Raw genomic sequence first — 25,604 nt, forward strand, 5'->3', positions numbered from 1 at the left:
ACACAATGCCAACACTAAATCCAAATGTCAAAGTATTCAAAACGTTACCTAAATATTTTTCTTTCTTGTTTACGGCTCCGGTAAACTATCGTCTTGGACAAAAACCGTTGTTTTTGAAACGATTAGTAAAAGCTTTATCCACAATCAACATCGTTATTGTTATCAATGCTATGGGTATGAAAATTGTCCATTATCTCTACCTTGGAGTCTATGTTCCCATTTTCTATCAAATGAGTAAATAATAAAGTGCGAACATGATAATTGTTTTATGTAAAGGATTTATAAATTTATTTCAATTGAGAAAGAGTCTGTTAGTTCGATGGTGTTTATTTAACAAGAAATAATAAATTCCCCCCATGGCACCGTTATGGCGGAGCATTTTCTTTTTATGTGAATCTCTCGAGGAAGATAGCTGTGATGGATGCACGTTTGGTTTTCTGGCACTGTTCGTTTTCTTCCCATCACTTGCGACGTTAGTGATGTTTTTATATGCTATATCCTATTAGGTGTGATCGAAACTTATTCTAAATTATGCTACCAAATTTCAGATTATATGAAAAGTTGGACTGACTGTACTAAGTTTGTTATCAGAGATTTCATCCAACTGCAGACACAAACGTCGGACATTTTGACGTTTAATCTGTCGCTAAACAAACATAACATGTATACGAAAATAGTGTCATAAATTATCACCATTTTAATCTCTCTAAGCAGACGTAACATGTGTGAGGACTTTCATCAATTATCATGACACGAAAAGAACTAAGGCGCGCATTCTGGTCGCACGAGAATTTTCCCCTTTCATTTGCTATCATTATAAATTGATTGCAGACAGACGGGGCCAGCTCTAAGAACATGTAATAGTGACATGCGCAAATAGATAACACTGACTTCTGACTTATTGCGGACAGGTGAAATCATTTATATATGTTCTCAAGTAGTCGTTTATAAAATGAACGTCTTTAAGCGTGATTTATAGAGAAGATTAGTCAACCGATTATTGCATGATATCTACTAATTCTAAAGTACGATAATAAATCTCACAAAATGCTAAGCAACGTTATGACCGTTTCATTTACTGACATGTAAAAGAGGCTCCGACATTTCTTATTAAAGACACCTGGATTTATAATATGTCCGATAGATAGAAAATAAATTATGTTATATCGATACATTAAAATATTTATAAGACTACAGTCATATAGTAAGGCGAGATCGTCGTGAAAAAAAATGATATGATCTGGGGTTAGACTGTGAGAATGCCCAACGGTTCGTAACTTCACTGGTCTGACACCTGTTATAAAATAAGTATCCTCATTGTCGATTGGTTTGTAACATACGAATGGATGAATGAAATGGGGTATTCGTTCCGCTTTTCTGTATTGTAAGGTAGGAATAGAGAACCGACTTGAAGTAAGATTAATATAGCATGTCTTGGAATCTATCCTATTCCCAGCCACATCGATTATGTTCTGTGTACAATTTATTTAGAAAAGAACTGTACATTGATGCTTACATTTTTCTTTATATACTTTCACTATATATTATGGTTTCACCTATAGCTAATAAAGACAGTGCACGACCCTGGACAAGAAACAAGAACTGGAACCTATTTTGTCAATCTCGAAGGCATGGATCGGATAAAAATTTCGTTAATTCAACTGTTTTCGATACAGACCAAATCAAGTCCAATAGAATTGTAAAATACCAGTGCAATCTGAAGGGTAGGAGAGTACTTTAACAGGTCAAAGGAGCAAGGGGACACTTTAACAGACCAAAGGAGCAGGAGGGTACTTTGACAAATCAAAGGAGCAGCTAGGAGACAAAATACCCCCCCCCCCCCAAAAAAAAAAACAAACAAACAAACAAACATCAACACATTAACAAACCAGGGAGGCTTTCCATCGATTCTGCTATAGGGAAAACGTGTATTTTAATCATAATAAGCCATCAAAGTCATATATAATTACATCCACATAACATAATTATCACATTCCCTTTAACGTGGGTAGTTTAACTTTAAACATAGATATGGTGGCCTTTTAAGAAGAGATGCCTCGTTATCTCGGTTTAAAGATACATTCATTAAATGGGAAGAACCAATTGATCGTGTAACTTGATCTAGATCTGTTTCGATTTATTTAGTGGACGCATTAATTGTATTTTCCTAAATTAAAAACCTGCCATCTTGAAATTTAGTTTATAAAATGCCCAAACAATCCCAACTTACAATATATAGAAATGATTTACTTAATAGAAGGAGTACACGTATTTCCCTAAATTATAAATTTTACGATTGTAAAATCGACCATCTTGAAATCCGGTTTATAAAATCCCTAACTGTCGACAGTTTATATATTATACCCGTCAAAACTTCATGCCATTTCGCAATTCCTTGTAATCCCGCTTCTATAAAGTCTAGCTTATCAACCGGGGAGGAGAACCCCAAGTCCTTAACGACATATACAATTTATCGCAAGGAGTTCCCCAGTCCAAGATACCAATTATGGTCGAATAAACAAACCGGTTTCTATCAAGCCGTCATTCAAAGAAGTCAAACTTGCTTGATTTAGATAAAAATAAAGTATTTAATTGAGTTGATTATATTTCATTATTGATGGTATAAGTGCTATAATATTATTGATGGTATAAGTGCTATAATATTATTGATGGTATAAGTGCTATAATATTATTGATGGTATAAGTGCTATAATATTATTGATGGTATAAGTGCTATAATATTAAACTTTTGTGTATAACATTAAGAGGAAGTGGGTTTGTCTAATGATTTTAGTTTCATTCATGGTTTCCTGCCTTGACACAGATAGCATGCGGTAATGGCTCAACATTGGCTTTATCTATATTGAACCTCAATGAACAATGAAAAATGAACTTTTTAATATTCAATAGAATTATTTATGACACAGATCAATAAAGGGGTACATTTTAAATTAAAAGAATTCCTTATTCTTTCTTTATATTAAAAAGTCATTTATTGGCGGGAATGTCAGACGTTTCCGCCACAGAGATGGTTAAAACTAACCCTAACCAGTTGGCTTTTCTTAGCACCGGTTAGCACTCAAACTTCTTGGTCCGAAACCTTTTTGTCTGTGACCGAAATGTCTTCTACTTTTGAAGAGCACGCTATATGTTCTAAACAGAGCCCGCATACCAGCAATGGGTATAAATAAATAAAATTCATACAATGGCCAAGTCAATAAATATAAAATTCTACTTGAGCGACTTAGGTGGTCAGGTGGTTCGACGTTTCGACGTTTCGGTCAAAGAGGTTATGACCACAGAGGTTAATTAGGTGCTAACTGGTTAGGAATTGGGATAGGATTAAAAGCCTATATATATTGGTCCTGTTTGGTGAAAAAAATTCTCTTTTGTAATCAGATTGGTATTTCCATCATCATTTATCTTTCTTGAATTAATCCGGGATGGAGATAGACAAGCTATAATCTGATCGTGATTAAGTAATTAAACCTCCCCAATCTGATTAAAACACAGATCCTATTTCGTTTCGTTTTTTATAGTTCAAAATTTCGTTTTATTTGTCTGTACTACACTAGGATCTGGAAGTGTTGTTATATAACACTGACAGACGGTTATATCCAATGAAACCATCTGTCACGGCGACTTCTTGGCGTGCCATGCACGGAACTATGGGTAAACCACTAGAAACGTGAACGCTGATTGATTAATCAATGTCTGACGTCATAGGTCAAAAGCCGCCCGTACGACCCCTGACGCGAATCAGTACAACTGGTCAGATCTTCATGTAGTGTAGTCCATCGAAAGTATAAAAAACGAAACGAAATATAGATCTGTGTTTTAATCAAATTCTAAACCTCCCTCACCTTTTATGGAACAAAAACTTCATTATCAAATAGAATCCAAGATCTGATTTATTGAAAACCGGTGAGCTGTTTTGGGGTGATTTCAACACTTTTAACATTTGTTTTGTTTCTTTATTTAAAAAATTAATTATGAAAATGATAAAGAAAAATACGACGCTAGTAATAATTCATTCATATCAATATAATTACAGATAACTCCTCCATATTGATGGTTTGAATGTCAGGAGTGAGCATGACTCTTTAAATGGGTAGGGCGATTTACCCAATACAATCCAATACTAACTAAATACTACCAAATACCATCACATACTACCTGATTATTGTGAAAAACGAATAGAATAATTTTTGAAAAATTGAGTTAATTCGCAGAAAACATGCCAAAAATGCAGGGCAAATATGCAGGGCAAATGTGATGGTCAATGTCTCGCAATTCCAGTTATCTCTTATCAATAATGAGGTATTGTGAGATGGTATTTGGTATTGGTAATAGTATTGGGCGGTATTGGGGAGTATCGGATAAATCGTCCTCTCGCTTTAAATAGATGATCACGCCCTGGAGTATATAAAAGTAAAAGTAAACTATATACTGAACTGATAATATATATACACTGTATGTATATATACGTCTTATTACCTATTTATTGTATACTCTTACTTATATACCGCCTTGTGTTTTATTGTTTAACGATCTATAAGTGGTCATCAAACTTAATACGGAACCAATTACTACAAACATAGCGGATGTTATTGAAGCACCATTATTCAAGGAGATGTTGATATAAATTATTTAGGGAGTGTGTGAGGTTTTGTTATTAAGAATCTTATTCGAGTCAACAAGAATATTTGAAGTGTCTCAAGGATTCTGTGAACAATCTAACATAATGCCTTTAGTGAAGTAGTAGAATCTGGTGCCTGTGTTTTGTATTTGTGGACTACCATCTCTATTGACGCACCAGCACCTGAAATTCAGAAACAAAGGATAATATTAAGAAAGCAGGGTAAGTTTTTTTTAAAAAGTTTTTCTGGAGTGTCAACTTTCATATATTCCCCAACTTAGAGCCCATAAGTACACAGACATATTGTATACCGACGTTTCAGGTCACAGAGGTTAAACATCGGTGCTTATAAGAACAAAGGGCTTAGGGTTAAAAACACCCGTGTGCTCGAAAATTCGTACATTCCAAAATTAATCCTGACCATGTAATTTATGAAGGACATTATATAAATATAAAAATACATATATGTAATTCATACAGATGATCATTTGCCATGGAGCTAGATATATTGACCAATATTATCGTACGGAGCTCTATGGAATTTGCCAAGCCACCGCGATATGCGCCAGATAACTAGCCACAAAGTCATACGTGACACCCATCAATATTGACGACAAATAGTCAATTACGACATAATAATAAATGGATCGCGATCTATAATAAATTAATTATGACCTAATAATAAATGAATTGCGATCTATAATAAATAAATTGCGATCTTATAATAAATGAATTGCGATCTTTATTCAATGACCTGATAATAAAAAAAAATCCAAAAAGTATTTTTAATAGACAATTATCCCCAAATCATACCCAATGGATGTCTTCATTATGATTTCCTGAACAAAGACACCCATTTTCAAACATTCTGTTTGTAGTCGATTATCTATATAGTTTTTGCGAGATTTGGAAGTAAAAATGTTACATTATTTAGGGAATGTGGTTCTGCGATTTGTGACTTGTATATTAAAAATTCTGAATGTCATTTGGAGTCTTCTTTATGACCCAATATGAACGCTATCTGGTATCGGTAATTCTTAATGTCAATGGGTGAATTCAAATATCACAAATCTGTACTGTAAAGGCGAATTATAAAGACTGTTATTCATCAAAATCTAAAAGTACATTCTCTACTTGTGTTAGTCTCAGACTGCCTAAACCCTTAAAACCCACGAGTAGCTTGTGGCTTTTAATGAAATGAAATGAGGTTTAATGTCCTGCTTTTCTGCCTCCACCAGGCGCTACAACCTACCCTTATTTCGAATTCAAACTGCCTGCAGGGTTTGTTTTTAAGTTTAAACGACAAGGCGCTGTTCCATGTCACGCCCTCCGCCCTGGATTCAGCTCAGCGAGACAGAGCCTTACACTCAATGAGCCACTGCTATTAATAATGAGTGATGAGGTTGTGAAAGGTTCTGTATACAGCGTAATTCCCGCGAAATGCTAGGTGTACCGTGTGCACAGTTGCCTATTATCATATAAGAAATTAACAGTTTCTGTGAAAGGGGGCGTTGCGAAGAGTTTCCTTTAATTCCAAATTCCTTAAAGGTAGGAAATGAAATGAAATGAGGTTTAACGCCCTACTGTTCTGCTCCGAACTGGGCTAACGAAGACGGGCATACGACATATGAGGGAAATTTTGCCCATCCGAACGACTAGATAGCTGTCCTCGTCAGGCCCTCCGTCCTGCATCACTGACAAGGGGGACCCACGCCGGAAAATCTGGATGAACTTTCTCGGCCAATGCAGGAATCGAACATCCGGCCTCCAGGTTAGCGAGCCAGCTTCTTACCCACTTAGCCACCGTGCCCCCTTCCCCGCCCCTTAAAGGTAGGATATCAGTCAACGAAAGTGTTCCCATTACTGCTAAGTCTCTCACAGGCATTCTACAATGTTACCCTGTGATTATTTTATAAGCATACTACATTTACAGATGCTAAAATATGAAGTAATTACTAAAAATAAAAATGAATGCATTATTATAACTTGAGCCTATAAAGCCCCCCACAAGGTTCTGCAAAATGAGTTAAAGGCAATAACTTTGAAAGTAATTAGTATTAAAAGTGTAAATAATCAGTACAGAATTTTAAAAATGGACGTATATTGGTATGAAACCTTTACATTTATTGATAATGGAAAATATACAGACATCGTTTTTTCGTTCTTTGATTTTTATTAAATTTGATCAGTGTAATTTATCAGTGTATTCAAAGAATGAAACTACAAACAATTTCAAACAGATTAGAGTGGATCCCCAAAAAAGCTTTCTGTTATAAAGTAAGCCCAAATTTAAGAACGTGAAAACGTGCATGTTTCAATTCAAATTTAGTTGATTCATGGGTCACATTTCTCATACAAAGATTACGAACCGTACACAGATCATAAGAAAATCAAACATTTGCGTTGATGTAATTACAGATGAAAAATGAGACTAAACACCTTATACGGGACCTTATTTTACTTGTTGATAATAATATATCATGTTTACATGGGAGGCATGCAGGGAGACGTACTGGGTCCTATTCTTTCTTGCACCATAATACAAGAAATCTGACCTCAAAGTACACATAACTGCCATAGCGGTTTATGAATGTGGTAGGTAAAAGGCCAGTATAAAATAGTCATGATAATATAATGGTGATTAAAGGTTAATGGCGATCATTGAAACGAGATAAAAAAAGATTTTAGTAATAATATTACCATTAACCTATTACCAATGATATAAGATAGAATTTGAAGCTGATAGATAAGACTGAATTGGACGAAATTGGGGTTCTGCAGTGCATCAACGACGTCGCCTGGGCGCCGTAGAATTTGCCAGATAAAAGCGCTTCATCTGGCAAGGGCCGCAAGGCAGTCTGCCTACAAGACTGTATGGAAAATCAATCTAATTGCATTTTCCAAGCTATGGAATATAAAATTATAATACATGTACTTAAAAAATCATAACTCATGAAAAAGCAAAATTAGTCTAAAATCATTTCTCTGACAACTTTAGGCTTAAAGGGACAAAACTTTAACAGAAATGATAGCCTGACAAGGACTCTTCCTACCAGCTCTCAAATTTCAATCAATTGATCACCCCCCCCCCTCTCTCTGAATCACTATCTCAGACGCACACGTGTGTTTTCTCACTATTTCGAACCGTTTTAAAAAATTACAGGATGTATGTGCCGGGAGCAGGGTGTGTCATGGTTACGTATACATGATGTCATTTAAACAGCTGTATTTATTAAAGTATTAAATAAAAGTTATAAATGTATTATAGGATATTGACTTGGATCACTTGAAATACCTATTTGTATCGATAAATAACGGCGTTTAAGGGGAATTTAATATCTTCAAAGAAAAACCATGTGTATGTTTATAAAGTTTTTTTGGAAAGGTCAAGTCTCCGGCTACCCCGTGTTAGTAGTTACGGGTGTAAAAATTGGTATTTTGACTTGTTCTACAAGCTATCTTGCACGTTGTTATATTTGATTTAATGATTTCATAAATCTAAATACACAATTCAGATAACATTACTGGATATAGGTTTTAAAGTTTTGACACATGCCTAAATGTATACATGTTACATCGCAGATATACCATAATAAATCTCAGTTTTTTTCTCTCAATGTATAATCAAAGATAAAACATTTGTCTGCCCTTATATCAATATAAAACTCCTTAACTGAAACGCTTGTTATTTGTCTTTTTGTTGATGTCATAAGTGTGTTCGTCATACATGTTTTTTGTTTTGTTCACTTTATTGTACGTGCTATACACAATGTATCTACGGCATTATATTCATTATTTATCTACGGCATTTCTTTTGCTCTATTATATTCATTATTCCATAAGTCTCAATACACCGATTCGGTTCACTACTCACGGCAACTGTATGGCGCGTACAGTGAACGTGGCTTAGGGTTCAGGCGATGTACAAGACAATGCAAAATGGAAGAAGAATACAATTAATCACAGAGCTATTTACAATAACATAACAAAAAAATGAATTTGCCAGATAAAAGCGCTTCATCTGGCAAGGGCCGCAAGGCATTCTGCCTACAAGACTGTATGGAAAATCAATCTAATTGCATTTTCCATGCTATGGAATATAAAATTATAATACATGTACTTAAAAAATCATAACTCATTGAAAAGCAAAATTAGTCTAAAATCATTTCTCTGACAACTTTAGGCTTAAAGGGACAAAACTTTAACAGAAATGATGGCCTGACAAGGACTCTTCCTACCAGCTCTCAAATTTCAATCAATTGATCACCCCCCCCCCCCTCTCTCTCTCTCTGAATCACTATCTCAGACGCACACGTGTGTTTTCTCACTATTTCGAACCGTTTTAAAAAATTACAGGATGTATGTGCCGGGAGCAGGGTGTGTCATGGTTACGTATACATGATGTCATTTAAACAGCTGTATTTATTAAAGTATTAAATAAAAGTTATAAATGTATTATAGGATATTGACTTGGGTCACTTGAAATACCTATTTGTATCGATAAATAACGGCGTTTAAGGGGAATTTAATATCTTCAAAGAAAAACCATGTGTATGTTTATAAAGTTTTTTTGGAAAGGTCAAGTCTCCGGCTACCCCGTGTTAGTAGTTACGGGTGTAAAAATTGGTATTTTGACTTGTTCTACAAGCTATCTTGCACGTTGTTATATTTGATTTAATGATTTTATAAATCTAAATACACAATTCAGATAACATTACTGGATATAGGTTTTAAAGTTTTGACACATGCCTAAATGTATACATGTTACATCGCAGATATACCATAATAAATCTCAGTTTTTTTCTCTCAATGTATAATCAAAGATAAAACATTTGTCTGCCCTTATATCAATAAAAAACTCCTTAACTGAAACGCTTGTTATTTGTCTTTTTGTTGATGTCATAAGTGTGTTCGTCATACATGTTTTTTGTTTTGTTCCCTTTATTGTACGTGCTATACACAATGTATCTACGGCATTATATTCATTATTTATCTACGGCATTTCTTTTGCTCTATTATATTCATTATTCCATTAGTCTCAATACACCGATTCGGTTCACTACTCACGGCAACTGTATGGCGCGTACAGTGAACGTGGCTTAGGGTTCAGGCGATGTACAAGACAATGCAAAATGGAAGAAGAATACAATTAATTACAGAGCTATTTACAATAACATAAAAAAATGAGTGTCAAAATGGCTACATGAACTTGCCATCGCCCCCCTCCACCCATTCATTCATATAAATAAAATGAAATGAGGTTTAACGTCCTACTGTTCTGCTCCGACTGGGCTAATGAAGACGAGCTTACGCCATACAGTGTGCTAGGAGGGAAATTTTGCCCGGACAGCGGCACTACGGCCTACTCTTATATCTAATTCCAACTGCCAAGGGATCTTTTACGTGCACACCAATGTGTACACGGGACCTCGGTCTTTCGTCCCATTCGAACGATTAGATAGCTGTCCTTATCAGTCACTCCTTCCTGCACCACTGATAATCCCGATGAACTTCCTCGGCCAACACCGGGATCGAACCCGCGACCCCCATGATAGCGAGCCAGCACCGTGGCTCCTTCCATTCATATAGGGCCAGTAGCAAGTGGTAATGGATGTTACGGAAGAGTAAGGAGAGCATATCATGCCTCGTGCTCAACACACCAGTCACAGATCACAACTGGTTCCAAAAACATAGGTGGATGTATTCTGAATTTAGTGCTATGATCTGTTCTTAACTACTTGACTATAGAAAAATCAACCCCAAAAGTGTGACAGTAAGTAACCGTTAGTCTATATGAACCAGTCCCTTCAATTTATATTAGAAATAAAGTTAATCTTTAAAATCTCTTAAAACATTGAAATTAATCTCATCGTCTATAAGTATGCTAAATAAGCTGTTCATTTGACATTATCTTAAATTTATACCAACCGTAATAAATGATATTAAGTTTTTGTTTTCACCCTTTCGGTGATAAAAACACGTGTCTGTCAAATTAACAATGGGAAAGCCAATAAGTTTTATTTATCTCACTATTACGTGTACTCATATACAATAAAATCAAGGTGTCTTCCCCCTTGCAGAAGACTTTCCTTAACTGGCCCTCGTTCCTAGAAAACATTATTCGACCAATCCAGATCCCCATTCTTCACACGCTGTACTTTAGTAAAGAAATATACTTTCATAATGATGTTATTATTAAAATTATTCAACTTACATGTACTCGCTGCAAGAATAAAACAACTTGCACCCTAGTGCGCCTTTTAACGTCAATATATGACTTCAGGTTTATGAAAATATTTGAGATCGTGAGGATACATGTAATATATAATAATGATATACACAAAATTATGGCGGTGCATTGCCCCACCCATTTACGTTAGTGTGTTTGTTACTTTCCTACATATAATATAATTAAAGGTTGACCGTATGATATTGTGCCATGATATAAATTCTTCAAAAATTAAAGCTAGGGTCTTTTTTGTAAACTCTAATATGAATAGTGTCAAAAGCTTATCATAGAAATTTATGAATTGATTGAAAGGTGATCAATATGAAAGATACGTAAGATTAGATAAAGAGCTGGCAGTTCTCACTGTTACAGTTAAAAACTAGATAATGTAAAGGGAATTTCTGAAAATTTCATTCAAATTGATCCACTATGAACCGAGATTTTAGCGATTGAATATTGGGGCTAGCTTCGATCATCATTACTAAAGTCGATAGGATAAAAAAACATAGTCTCGATTATCCATTTCATGATTTAATTATGAATGGAAGTCAAACAGCAAATTTGAACTCAATCCAATAAACATCGCAGGCTAGCGATGCCATCGAGAATTGATTATGGTCTGGATAAGTTAATTAATGTCTAATTAATAATTTAGATAACATTTCAGGCCTAAAGAAAGACCTGCAATAGGAAGATTTAGCTCTTGCATAATGTATGTTTAAATCTTCTTGTTAAACATACATTATGCAAGAGCTAGATCTGCTTATTGCAGGTCTTTCTTTAGACCTGAAATGTTTTCTAAATTATTAATTAGACATTAATTAAATTATCTAGACCATAATCAAATCTCAATGGCATCGCTAGCCTGCGATATTTACTGGATTGGAATCCGATCTGCTGCTCAACGCTCATTGATGATTAAATCAAAAAATGGATAATCGAGACTATGCTTTTTATCGTACCGACTTTAGTAATGATCATCGAGGCTAGGCCGAAAATTCAATCGCTAAATTCTCGGTTCAGAGTGGATCAATTTGACTGAAATTTTCAGCAAATTGCCTTTACAGTATCTAGTTTTTAAGTATTATAGAGAGAACTGCCTGCTCTTTATCTAATCTCCCATAATGTATCTTTAAAATAACTATTATTTGATAAATATTATAAATATTCAAGTGGGATTGGGTTTAAGGACACAGGCTCGTAGTTCGGCTTTTTGTACAAAACAATTTTATAACTTTAAGGCTAAGGCATGGTGTGGATTTGACTTCAAAAGCAATGGGGGGGGGGGGGATTACTAGTCTGAATCCTGGAGCAATATTTATTTTGGAGAACACTATCAAGAGTAGCTTCCCCTTAGTCGTCGTTCCTGCTATGCCAATCACCACCCACTATTAGACTTTTATCCAGTCGACGACGAGATCAAGGGCTGTAATATGGATTGAAAGTTTGTAATTTATAGGTTTACAATGAAATAGAATATAAAACCTCTTCTTATTGGCTTTAGATGTGAAAGAAAATTCTGATTTTGAAATGAAATGGGGTTTAACGTCCTACTGTTCTACTCCGACTGGGCTATATGAAGACGGGCAAACGCCGCGCAGTGTGCTATAAGGGAGATTTTGCCCGGACAGCAGAGCTACGGCCTACTCTTATATCGAATTCCAACTGCCAAGTGTTCTTTTACGTGCACGTCAATGTGTAGGTACAGTGGTACACGGGACCTTGGTTTTTCGTCCCATACAAACGACTATACGTTTTCCCTCCGCCCTACTCCACTGACAAGGACAACCACATCGGAAAATCCAGATGAACTTTCTCGGCCAACAACGAGATCGAAAACTAAACGGAATCTCCAGGTTAGCGAGCCTTCGTCTTACTCCCCTGAGTATGAAGAAGCAAACGAGTGAATTTCGTAAAATATGCCAAAAACCACTTGTATGGGTTTTCTTTTTACACTCTAAGACTCCCTCTTTAACCTAGTTTAAGACAACTAATGCGAATTAAAACGTGAATGAATAGGCGTGGAAAACACATGTGCCCATCAATATGTGAACATTTCTCTGTTGCAGGATTCCACCTGTCGGGTTGTATGTTTTTGTTGTTCTTATTATATTTAAAGCTAATATCATTATAAATGATGAAACGTGTATATTTTGACAAGAGATATTACCACCGGAAATTACATAGCTGATCTGTCAACCACCCTTGTTTTGGGCTGTGGTTAACGTTCATCATGTTAAAAAGGGACGTCTACAAATGAAGTTTTCTGTATTTTATTATATATATAGTAATAATGTTTGATTGTTAGGGTTGAGATAACAATATGAAAAGAAGTCTTGTTAACAGAGAAATAAAATCTCGCATTTCATTGAAAATCAAAGTATTTTTCTATTTAAAGATGCATTATGTACTTAAGCTAAATCTGCATATATTGCAAGTCTTTATTTTGGTTTCAAATGTTATACAAACTATTATTTAGACATTTATTCACGCGACAAGCCTATAATCTACTGGCCGAGATTTAAATGGATTTGATTTTATTAAATATTGAACGATAAAATAGATAGTTGAGATTAGTCTCAATTGTCAAGTACCGTTGCTACGATAATAAACAATCTATGACACATCTTCAAACACTCCTAACTTCGCTCAGAATAAAGTTATCTGACTGAAATTTTCAATATTATCCATACTTCATTGTCCCTTTAAGAACTATTATATCAAGAACGACCAACCATTTTATTTAAATCTTACATTGTGCATCTTTAAGAAGAATAACAAATAGATGTATTAGACACCACCCCTTTAAATATATGTTTTAATTAACTTCCCGCTGTTTATGGTTAATATGGTTTAAGTAAAGGCAACATGGTACATATCTCATAATATACCAGTTCTTTTTATCATTAACTTATGATAGATAAGTGAGTTATCTTTATTTATCGCCATACTTACTCTACATGTATTAATTAATAACCAGTATAACATTTCCACATCGCTGAAACAACAGTCAAGCGTTCAATAGCTTCCAAATGCATGCACCGTTGGGTACGAGAAAGATGTTTTGGTTTTAAATGCCTTCATACTCCATATCCCACCTGCCTTCAGGATCATTTGGATGATCGAATCCCTGGCCCTAACCCTGAAATTGGTCAACGGCATGGAAGACGTTGAGAGGTTTGCTTTTATGATGGGGGCGGGGGCTGTTTTAACACCAACACGGAAACTGGTTCAAGTGATCTTGCATAGTAAGCACATGCTTACATTTTCTATAACACCTAATAACACCCCTGAGCTTCTCCCTTAGCCGAGCAGTAGCTATCGGATTTTGTGTTGAAATCCGGGACAAGCGAGATCGATTAAAAATCGATTAATGTTATTAAATAATGTGTCCCGGTGTGTAATTATTAACATACCTATATAATACAGGTGTTTTTATAGTTAATAAGTCAGGTAAGTGTTTTATAGAGGTTATGTACCTAGTTCCACCCTTATTACTGGATGCCATTTGGTGTCGATAATGATCCTAGTATTATTCACAGATTAAATATATCGTTCCAATATTAGACCATTATTATACACTTGATAAAAAATAAAATCAGACTTGATTCTTTTATTATTCAGGACTAACCTATCGCACAAAGTAGCTTAACATCTGATATCACTTCTTATCTATTTATGCAGTGCAATATATGGCCCCCGACAGTCGCTAACGTTATTTAAAGATACGATGTGCGGCATAAGGTCAATACGCCGTTTCCTCTTTTAAATTTGATTAATATGATGATCTTTAGGCACTCACCTAGATGATTAAAACAAAAAAAAAAAAGTTCGATACTATTTTAGTCCGGATGTTCATTCATGCGTTGATAGGCGATTACAAGAAATTAAAAATGGTCGAGTGGCTTAACATGTGCGCTTTAGATCATAAGGTCTGTCATTGAGTCAAGTGGCATAGTTTTGATCCCAAAGAGTAGGGTCGCCTGCCCATCTTCATGGGTTTTCTTCGGACCCCACCATTACTACTTTGTTATTTTTATTAAGTTAATTATTACACTATTTTATATTCCCGTTTTATCCTTCTTTATATAATTAGTGGAATAATTGGAATAGTACCACGGTACCATATAATAATCCTGAAATGACCTAGACGATAAACCACAAACTCCATTGGTTCGGATATTGTAATGGACAGATTTTTCCGCACCAACTTTTCTATTTGAATTTATGAGGAACTGACATGAATGGTGTTTACCTACCTTTGTAAATAACATTGTTTAGCTGTGAAGGAACCATCACTATGACAACTCGGGGAAAACCCATTACTGGATGCCAACATGGCCTGAGCCCAACAATTATCCAGCATTGCCGGTTCCTCCCAAGATATTTCTGTAAAAAGAGAAATGTAAGATCAAGTTTTAAATAAAACAATTTTAATCTTGGTTTGAGCCCGAACTTTGAGATATACAAATTATCGCTGAGCTATTCTACGAATACCATCTATTCGTTCGTGGTTATGTGACTACGTTTGTATTACCTACTATTCGGAGCGTTATGGACAATAAGACAAGGGATCTTTTCATTTCCAGGAGACTAATACCATTCTGCAGTCTCGAAGAATGTCACATAATTTGAAATTTCCCTGTGATAACAAGACTCACTTTTTTAAAAATTCATATTTCTTGGATTTTTTTTTTAAATCGATATTTCTTAGAAAGTCAGGCATTAGAAAATAATAAAGTCCAGTTTCCGGAATTCCAGTTAGCTGCCCCGCAGACGCTAGTCTGGATACGCTACAATAGGAGGAAATTTCGTGCTATTGAAGACGACAGGGGCCCCCTATTCCAGTCATACTTGGTTCTATTCACCATTACTATATGAATGTTTTGTTTCATGATTAATGATGTTCATGCCGCCTAAGCCGTCTGCAGAATGTTATCACCGCCATATCTGTTATTGTGTTTCTCACTATAACTGTTTTGGTCTTAGAGATGGCGTGAGACAATACAAAGATATTCCATACAGCTAATCTCTCACAGATCTCAATTGTTTGGGTTTAATATTAGGAAGGCGAGATCGGCCACCTTTGACCCAGGGGTTATATGTCATTTTTAACATGCTTTTGTGTGCGAACTGAGTAAATGTTTAGAATAATCATGGTCTTACATCTTTATAATATGATTTTTGAATTCTACCGAAGACATTACTTTTATGCTAAGTTACTTTTACTTTTAACACGTGGATAAAAATGGCACTTGGAATATTTTTAGGGGACAGAAGACCGCCCGACCCCTCACCTGCAGGATCCGCACATTGAATTTTTGAGCCAATGATATTTCTCAAAACAATATACGATAAGAAGAAATATTAGAAGTATAGTTGTGGAACAGGATTACTTGAACTCTGTGAGGCAACAAAGTTCTGGGCATCTTGATATATTGGTTGTCGGTATACAACTGAAATCTCCGTCTCTTACCACAAGCAGTAAAACCATTTTGAAATTTACAGGAATGAATTGTATATTTTGTTGTTGCTAATTTTAAATGTTCAACTGTACCTTCAGACATACATACATGTATATACAAAGACGATGTTAACAATAAAATAACGTATTATAATTCTTATCTCTAATCATTAATTGGCCGGGGGGGGGGGGGAAGCTGGATGGCCGAATGGTTAGTGCGTGCGCGTTGTATCATAAAGGTATGTCATTGAGTCAACTAACGTGGTTTAGATTCCCTGGTTGTACGTGACAAGGTATAGGGTCGCCTGTCCAACGTCGTCGGTTTTCTCCGGGTCCTCTTGTTTCCCCCCTCTGCTAAACTAAAGACCCCTACGCGCAAGCGAATTATTGAAATAAAATTGAACTATGTTAGTCCCAAATAACCTTGTTTATGTCAAGTGGATGTTAAGCCCCATCTCTCTCTCTCTCTCTCTCTCTCTCTCTCTCTCTCTCTCGCAAACGAATAACCCGCGGAACTCGATATGAGGGGGTTGAACGGATAGAAAATGACGAATTAAATTTCTGTTATTGAATCATGAACTGAAATACTGAAGTATGTCAACATTTTCTTCCTCGGTCTGGGCAGGTGGGTGAGTCGAGAACTATCGCACTCCGCAGTTTCGTTCGTTTGGACGCATGTGTTGAAATTTGACGACGGACCCTATAAGCGTATAATATACCGTCTTAAAGTTTTGACCAATTGGTATTCACGCACAGTGAAACCCTACAACATGTAAATTAAAACATGTTTCTTAAAATTTGTGAAATATTCTGCCGTGCATTATCATGTCAATCATAAAGACGTTTCAAAAAGCATGTCTATAAGATGGGTTGCAGGTGCAGTACCTGAAGGGTTTGAATTAAAAGCCGAACCAAACTTGCTATCAGCTTCTTCTTCTTTACCTAATGGCCCAAACGGTTTACCACCCAATGGTTTAAGATGAGTCTCATAACTTCTTTTCTTCCGTTGATGTTCTATTGTTAGGATTTCTGTTGCTGGGAACTCGGCTCGGGGACCTTCATAAAGATTCAAATCATGAACCCCTAAGCCTTCTTGGTTCTCAGCTTCCATGATATCAAAGTTTTCGTCTTCGTCAATATTAATTTCAGAGAAAGGGGCGGTATCGGTATCTGTCAAATCATAATAATCCAGTTCATCACTTTGAGGAAGGACTCCTAAAATTTTAAAATAGCCATAAATAAACCTTAAATTTCCGTTTAAAAGAAATGACTCGCGGATGTTAAACATCCTACAAATTATCCTAAATTTGAACAGTAATACTTTAGAGATCTAAATACCCAGTACCCCCTCCTCTCCTTGTTGATTTATTAAAGAGCCAAGCTTGGCTTACTTCTATAGTACTATTTGATCATCAGTTCATCACCAGTATCTCTAAGTAAGAAGATCATTGCCCATATCTATTCTCGACAGTCTATTAACGAACAAAACTGAACTCTTCTACCACTCTCAGATTTTGTACATTCGTCAAAATGATTTTATGCTGTGCCCAGGTAATTGTCAGTGATGCAGGTTGGGGGGCCGGGAAAAGACGGCTCCTATATATATAGTTGTTCGGAAGGGGCGAAAAACTGAAGTCCCGTGTACACGTTGGCGTGCGCGTAAAAGAACTCTTGACAGCTGGAATATGAAATAAGGGTTGACCGTAGTGCCTCTGCACGGGCAAAATTTCTCTCATAGCACACTGATGGCGTATGCCCGTCTTCATTAGCCCAGTCTAATTCATTCATGTAATTCCCCATACCCCCAGTCTTCAATGAGCTACAAAGTACAAAGAGTTACTAATTGGAAAAAAGATATATAATAAGAAGACACACAAGTATAAACTTAATAAATGTATTTATTAAATAATTAAGCATTGCCCGAAGTACCTGCTTGTCGTTTTATTCTTTTTGACTTTCTTGTTGGAACATCAGGTTGACTTTCTTTCGTAAAATAGTCAATGTAATCATTTCCGTCATCATCGTAATTACCAACGCCTGCTGCGTACAGATAGTCAGCTTGTCGTTTTATTCTTTTTGGCTCTCTTCTTAGAACATCTGGTGGACCTACTGACGCATTATATTCATAATCATTATCAATGTAATCATTCCCGTCATCGTCGTAATTACCACCGGCCGCTGCGTTATAGTCAGCTGACTCAGCTTTGTCGTAATTACCACCGACCCCTGCGTTATAGTCAGCTCTGACGTGGATACCACCGCCCCCTGCTTTATACACATAGGCAGCTCTGTTTTTAGGTGGCATAGGGAATCCATATTTGATAGCCCCCAAAATATCATTTCTTATATCTTCAGGTGGGGGTTCGAAGCTTCTTTCTTCGCTTATGTCTTTATGTTTAGGTGGCACAGGGAATCCATATTTGATAGCCTCCAAAATGTCATTTTTTATATCATCAGGTGGGGGTTCGAAGACCTTTTCTTGCCTTATGTTTCCTTTAGGTACCGGCTGATTCATTTTATTTTTTAAAATATCTACAATTTTCAGTTTTGGTGCAAGTAAGTCTTGTGGCTTCGAGGATGCCCTTCCTTTGAGTAGAGCAATCTCTTTACGCCTTTGTTTCTGAAAAAAGGGGATAATTTTCTGTAATAACTGAAGATGTATTGGTCCAAGTGGACCTGTGGGTAATGTAGGTCTTGTCTCTGGTAGTTGTAAGATCCTTTGCATTGTCTGGGCAAGTTGACTCTTTTGTTTAGGGTCTACCTGATCTTCAATCTTTGGTAAATTCGTAGAATTGTTTTCCGTGCTGATATTTTCAGGTGAGCGTTTGATTCGCTTCTGGACATGATGATTGGTTGTTAGGTCCGGTAATTTACGTTGTCCAGATGCTTCAATAAATTCGTTGTTGTGGGCTAAATTGGACAGAGCTTCTACGATTCTTGAATTCAAATCGCTGAGTATTGCCTGTGAATCCGAGTTAGAGGAGCGCTTTTCCCGCGATTCTAAATAGTCGCCATCTCCTCCATATTGATAATCGTCCTCGTCCTCGTCCTCGTCGGCATCGTAGTAATCATCATTTTCATAATTTGTTCCACTTTGTTCCCAGCCCTTTACACCATTTCTGATCCTAAATGTTTTACCGGGGTCCACAAACATGAAAGCCGCAAGAATAAGTATTATTAATAGTTTTGAAGTCTCCATATTTTCATGTTTTACATATCTTTCTAGAATCGTGAAAAATGTTTTTCCGTGAAGCCATTTTATTTTCTCTATATGACGTCAGTTTGTCAACGTGACGTAATATCGACAATACGTCACGGTGAAAACTGTTACGTTATGCTTCGCGCCATAATAATCGCTTAAAATTAGATAAAATTAGATTTCATAGGCCTATTTCGATCCATGACAATCAACGACAGCTTTGTTTCAATTCAATTCAAGAATGAAAAATTTAATGAACGATAGTATTTTTTCAGATCATGAATGGTGTTTCAAGGGTGATCTAAATGAAATCGGTTGTTTGTTTTAATAACGATGTGATTCCTTTATATCCCTCGACCTTTCTTATTTGATAATTTGAAGAATTTTCTATAATAATTGAATATGTATTGGCCCAAGTGGACCTGTAGGTAGTTGGTTGATCTTTTGCAGAACACAACACGGGAAAGTTGACCCCCTCTTCTTTGGGCTACATGATGTAGGCCTAGGCCTACAGCTTTGGTAACTCATTCGTAAAAGTGTTTTATGTGCGGATCTTTTCAGATGAGCGTTTGATTTGTAAATTTGTTGTGCAGTAATTTATGTTGTTTTGATCCTTCATATTTGCCGGGCTGTATAGATATGAAGCTTCCAAAAATCTGAATTGCAACAGTCTATGAGACCACAGTTTTTCACGTGACTCATTAAGATTTTCTTTTCTTTATATGACGTCAGTTTGTCAGCGCGTGCAATACGTCAATAATGTGTACAATACGTCACTGTGGAAGCTGTTACGCCTTATTTAGCGCCATATAATCACTTACGGTTTAAAACAAGATAAAATTAATTTAGTTTAAAAACCGTAGAAAAAACGATATTATCGGCTAAACCAAATTAGATTTCATAGATCGATAATGTAATTCCTTGACATTGTTTCAATTCATTAATGAAGAATTTTATTTAAGTTGACAAAATTTACTTTCCAAGAAGATATCTCCAGGCAATCTAAATGAAACCGGTTGTTTGTTTGAATTACGAGGTGATTGTGGGTTAATTTCTCAATTACTTATAACCTACAGTTTTTTGGCTATTTTTATAGACTTATGTCTTGTTCAATAAACCGACGCATTAATTTAATTTAAACATCTGTTACTTAATATTCACAAAAAGACGGGTTACCTCATTAAACGAATATTTTCTGATCGGCAGGCACATGAAAGATGGTTTCTACCATAGGCCAAGCTGATTTCATGTGTAAACTTTTGTGGAATTCATAGTTATATGTTCACTGATTTTTCTTCATTTTTGTAAATCCACACGTCATTTTCATGTGGTGGTTAGGATTTAATTTGACACTAAGTGGTCGTAGTCCTTCGTCTGTAACAATTGATGAAATGAAATGGGGTTTAAAATAACGTCCTACTGTTCTGCTCCGACTGGGCTATAATGAAGACGGACTTGCGTCATAGTGTACTATGAGGGGAATCTTGCCCAGACAGCGGTGCTACGGCCTACTCTTATATAGAATTCCAGCTGCCGAGGGATATTTAACGTGTACGCCAATGTGTACACAGGATCTCGGTTTATCGTCCCATCCGAACGACCTTGCCAGGCCCTCGGTTCTGCACTAGGCCTATAGAGGAACCCCGCCGGAAAATCCCGATGAACTTTGTCGCATAACGCAGGCATCGAACACGGTTAGTAGCGGGACCTCCAGAATAGCGAGCCAAGGAGGGCCCACTTTATTCCCTGCCATTTAGGTTGGGTTGGATATATATTGTATGGCTTGATGGATCAGGCCAGAGTCCGCTGTGTTCCCTCTAAATCTTATTCAAAGTGACCATGACATTCTATTTTTCTCGTAAAATAGTTTTAAGACGATCAAGAAATTGGGTTCTTGATATCGGGTAATTGATGTAGGCCTAGGTCTAAAAATGTATCTCACGATCACGGAGGAGTGTTGTTGAAAATACTATTACTGACAAGTTCATCTATGAGGTTTATATTTCTGTCAATTTCAATTTCTTCATATCCACGTCTGAAGCGATCGACCAGCACGTGGTAGTAAAAACAGACGACCAGCATAAAAGGCGGGAAAATGAGCCTCACAGCTTGACCTGTTGTCAAGAGCCAGTGAGAAATCTCGGTCGACAGGTAAAGAAATATTGAAACGTAATGACATCCACAGCTATGCCAAACCGTTTATTTTGACCATTTCAATGAAAAATGGGGAAATGGAGAGATAAATAAAACGGTTAGATATGTGTTAAAGTAATAATTTTAGATATAAACACATGTAATTTGCTTTATGGTATTAGATTCTTGATGAACTGCCAGTTCCATTTTTCATATTATAATGTATAGGCCTTTTTGTTTACAAGTTATTGAATGAAACTTCTAAAAGTAATGCTAGATAATTCCCCATAGCTTTAACCCTTCTATAGACGTGGTCGATTTACCGAATTATATAAAATTAGCCTGCTTTAAAACGTGTTAGATATGCTATCACGTCTTCTAGAAAAAATAAGCATACCACCCTCCGTGCACGACATCGGACGATAGCGCGATAGTTTAGAGTAAAGTGGCGTGGTTTCGATTTACCGCTTGTATGTGACAAGGAGTAGGATCGTCTGCCCAACCTCGTGGGTTTTCTCTGTGTCCTCTGGTTTCCTCTGAAAGCTAAAGACCCCTTATATACGCGCGAGCGAATTATTGAAATAAAATTGAACCATTATATTTAGTCCGGAAATGACCTAGTTTGTGTCGAGTGTACGTTACCCCCCCCCCCCTCTCCCCCCCCCTCTCTCTCTCTCTCCGTCACTTTAAATCATGTTGAGATTTTCTGCAACGGATGCTAAATGAAATTTACAAACAAACGGTGATATAGATAAAGAAAACATAAGTTACAGATTGTACTCAGTGCTAAGAAGAATAGAATTATCATTACATACAATCTTTGTGAAGTAGACAACGGAATGCTTTAACGTGCTACGTGCAATTATAAGTGTAATACGTCATACTTATATGCCGACATATTCTACCATGTTTATCACGTCCAACAAGTTCATTTACATATTCTGTCTGTACACAATCTTTTCTTATCTAATGACAAATCACAACCAATTAACCAGTAACTAATTCTTCGGGTTGTGACAACCGGATATACTCCAGCAACCAATCATTTTAAAGTATCGAAATAGTCTCGTCGCCTGACAATGAATGGGGTATCAGCTTATCAGATTAAACCTAGCATGCATAGAAAATAATTGTGGGCGGCGCTTAGGGTTGGTGAGCTTGCAGTAAATTAAAATCTAGAAGCATGTTATACTGTTAGCAGACATACACTCACTTATTAGTTTTTCATTGGCCACAGTTTACAATCAGAAGAATCAGCTTCAAACATTAGATTTGTGTTCTGGGCATTCGCTTGGATTGCGGTATAATGAGTGAATTAGGTCCACGATTTCCCGAAATCGCGTTAAAAAACCCCAAAAAACCCTACCAATCTGTTCAATCAAAGCGATTTTCTGCTACTTAATTCTTTGTTATAAAGAACAGTCAGAACTTAGTTTGAATAAGTCATTATTAAAAAAAAATATTTCCAGAAAAATATCTTCTGATTATATATAGGTAAATAATTATTTCGAACCATGTTTAATTTATTTGAAAATGATGTTGTTCAGTGTAAAGAGCTCATGATTATATGGAACAGAGATGAGGAAATGAAATGTAGTGGTGTTGAACGCCCTACTGTTCTGCCCCGACTAGGCTAATGAAGACGGGCCATACGTTATACAGTGTGCTATGCGGGAAATTTCGAATTCCAACTATCAATCGACCTTTTACGTGCACGGGACCTCGGCTTTTTGTCACTTCCGAACGACTAGGCGGCTGTTCTTGTCAGGCCCTCCGCCCTGCACCACAAGGGGAAACCACGTGGGAAAATCCCGATAAACTTTCTCGGCCAATGCAGGGATCGAACACGTGACCTCCAGGCAAGCGCGTCTTACTCACTTAGCCACCGTCTGCAACTTTCTATGATACAGGTGGATATCGAAAAGTGCAATAAAGGAATGCACAACAATTTAAAGAATTTTACTAATGTCTTTTAAAAGTTTAAAACTATTGTATGAAATTTCCTTAAAAGAAAGAAGGTTTAGCAGTGTACACTTCTGATTTAGGTCTCACCATTGATTGTAGTAAAACGTAGAGGGAAGATGCAGGTCTATTTGTTACCGAAAGCACGGACATTGGATTACCACCAACTCTCAATATGTCGCACGCGATGTAGTAAACAAATAAATTGTTTATTTCTTGTTTTTAGCGAGTGTACAGAATCTTATGCTGCTAAGAAAGGTAAATTAATTACGGAAATTGTTCAGTGAAAATACCCCTTTAAGATGGCTCGTCTTGCATGCCAACTTTATTGTAGGAGGATAAACTACTTTCCTGTCGCGTAGATCAGCGTTTCCTATGCTGGGGACCTAGAGGGGTATATGGGGTGGGGGTGGGGGGCAGCGGGGTCAAAAAGCGGTAGGAAATAGAGCGGTCAAGTAATATCCAGAATTAAATTGTTCACATCAGTATCTGATATCAGAGTCACTTTAATAGAAAATAGAACTGGTGATCATCTTGCTCATTCTGTTTTGAGAACTATCTGCTTTGAGAATATGATCTCTGTCCTGAATGGCCACCATGTCGAAAAGCTACTGTACTATTTTGTTATGCGGTGCGGCTCTGATTCTTTCATACATACGAAGACTAAATAAATATTACCATTTTCATTAAATAGGAAAATGCAAGTATCATTAAAATATTCGCGAAATTCTCAAAGTAGGCTGATTTAAGATGTCTGTCAACTAGCTATAGCTTTCTGTCTGTTCTCAGTTGGATCAAATTGTAGACAGACATCGTAAGTTTCGTATGAATCTTGCTGCACGGATTGATATACACGTTTTTGATCAGAATGGCTATCAAGATGGTCAGCGTTAGCGGTTATCAAACATTGGTGTGAAAAGTGACGGCACACGCACTAATATAAGTCAAAATGCCCAAAAGTACGTTAAATCTGACTGATTGGGGGAACCGGCTCAAACATAGTGCAGACAATTTCTATTTTCAATCAAGATACAACTATGGTGGTTTGTAATTAAAAGAGAAACATACACAGTGAATCAACAGACTTTAAATGTCAATAACGTTTAGACCTTACTTCTGTAAAGTTCATGTGAAAATCAGTAGAGCACCTACCAAGATGTGAAACCACCCCGCCTCAACTTTATCAAACACTGTTTTTATCTTAGTGGGGGCAATGAGTGAAGTTTTGTAGTAAACTTAAACATTCGATATGAAAACAAGGAAATCTTAGAAATATCGCTCAGTCTCGCTTTCACTAGTGATGGGTCTCGTATACTAGGCAGGTTATGCTTACTGAATCTAAAACACTCGATCCTACTTCTCAATTACGTAAGAAGTTCTCATTACTTCGATTCCACAGGGAAATGTCGCCCCGTCTCGCATTCAGTAGTGGTGGGTCTCGTATACTGGGCAGGTTATGCTTACTGAATCTAAAACACTCGATCCTACTTCTCAGTTACGTAAGAAGTTCACATTTCTTCGATTCCACATAGATCAAATACACACTCAATAAACCATCACTCCTTTTAATAATCTAGTGGCCAGTCTCGTGTACAAGGCATTGTATGAATGATATGCCTAGAACACTTGACATCACTTCTCCCTCATCATATTTATTGTAGTTTTGTTTTCAGAAGAGGGAAATTATTAAGTTTTCTTTTCTTTTACAGTTTACTGTTTAGCTGGAGTTTCCTATTCAATCTCTTTAGTTTTTATTTCATTTACACTGACCATTGCATCGTTTCGTTTATATCGAAATTATAAAATATCGAAATGAAATGTAGATCTGTGTTTAGCACCTATTTTATTTTAAGTGACCCCCCCCCCTCCAAAAACAAAAAAACCCCCAAAAAACCCAGAACAATGCAGTTTTTTTTCCTACCAAAAGTTTTCACTCTTCCACATAGTATTGTTAGTGTCGTGTGTACAATATTGCTTT

The 25,604-nt window shown here is 36.4% G+C and overlaps 1 long non-coding RNA gene across 1 annotated transcript in view; it reads right to left on the reverse strand.

The window, feature by feature from the left end:
* Positions 1-4,023: 4,023 nt before the first annotated feature.
* Positions 4,024-25,604, reverse strand: part of LOC130013193 (uncharacterized) — a 43,436-nt gene continuing 21,855 nt past the window's right edge. The window contains exons 3-4 of the long non-coding RNA XR_008788549.1: positions 15,128-15,257; positions 4,024-4,822 (exon numbers count right to left, since the gene is read on the reverse strand). This is a non-coding gene — a long non-coding RNA (uncharacterized LOC130013193). The remainder of the gene's footprint in view (positions 4,823-15,127; positions 15,258-25,604) is intronic.

The sequence above is a fragment of the Patella vulgata genome, chromosome 6 (assembly GCF_932274485.2).
Source record: "Patella vulgata chromosome 6, xgPatVulg1.2, whole genome shotgun sequence".
NCBI classification, from domain to species: domain Eukaryota; kingdom Metazoa; phylum Mollusca; class Gastropoda; family Patellidae; genus Patella; species Patella vulgata.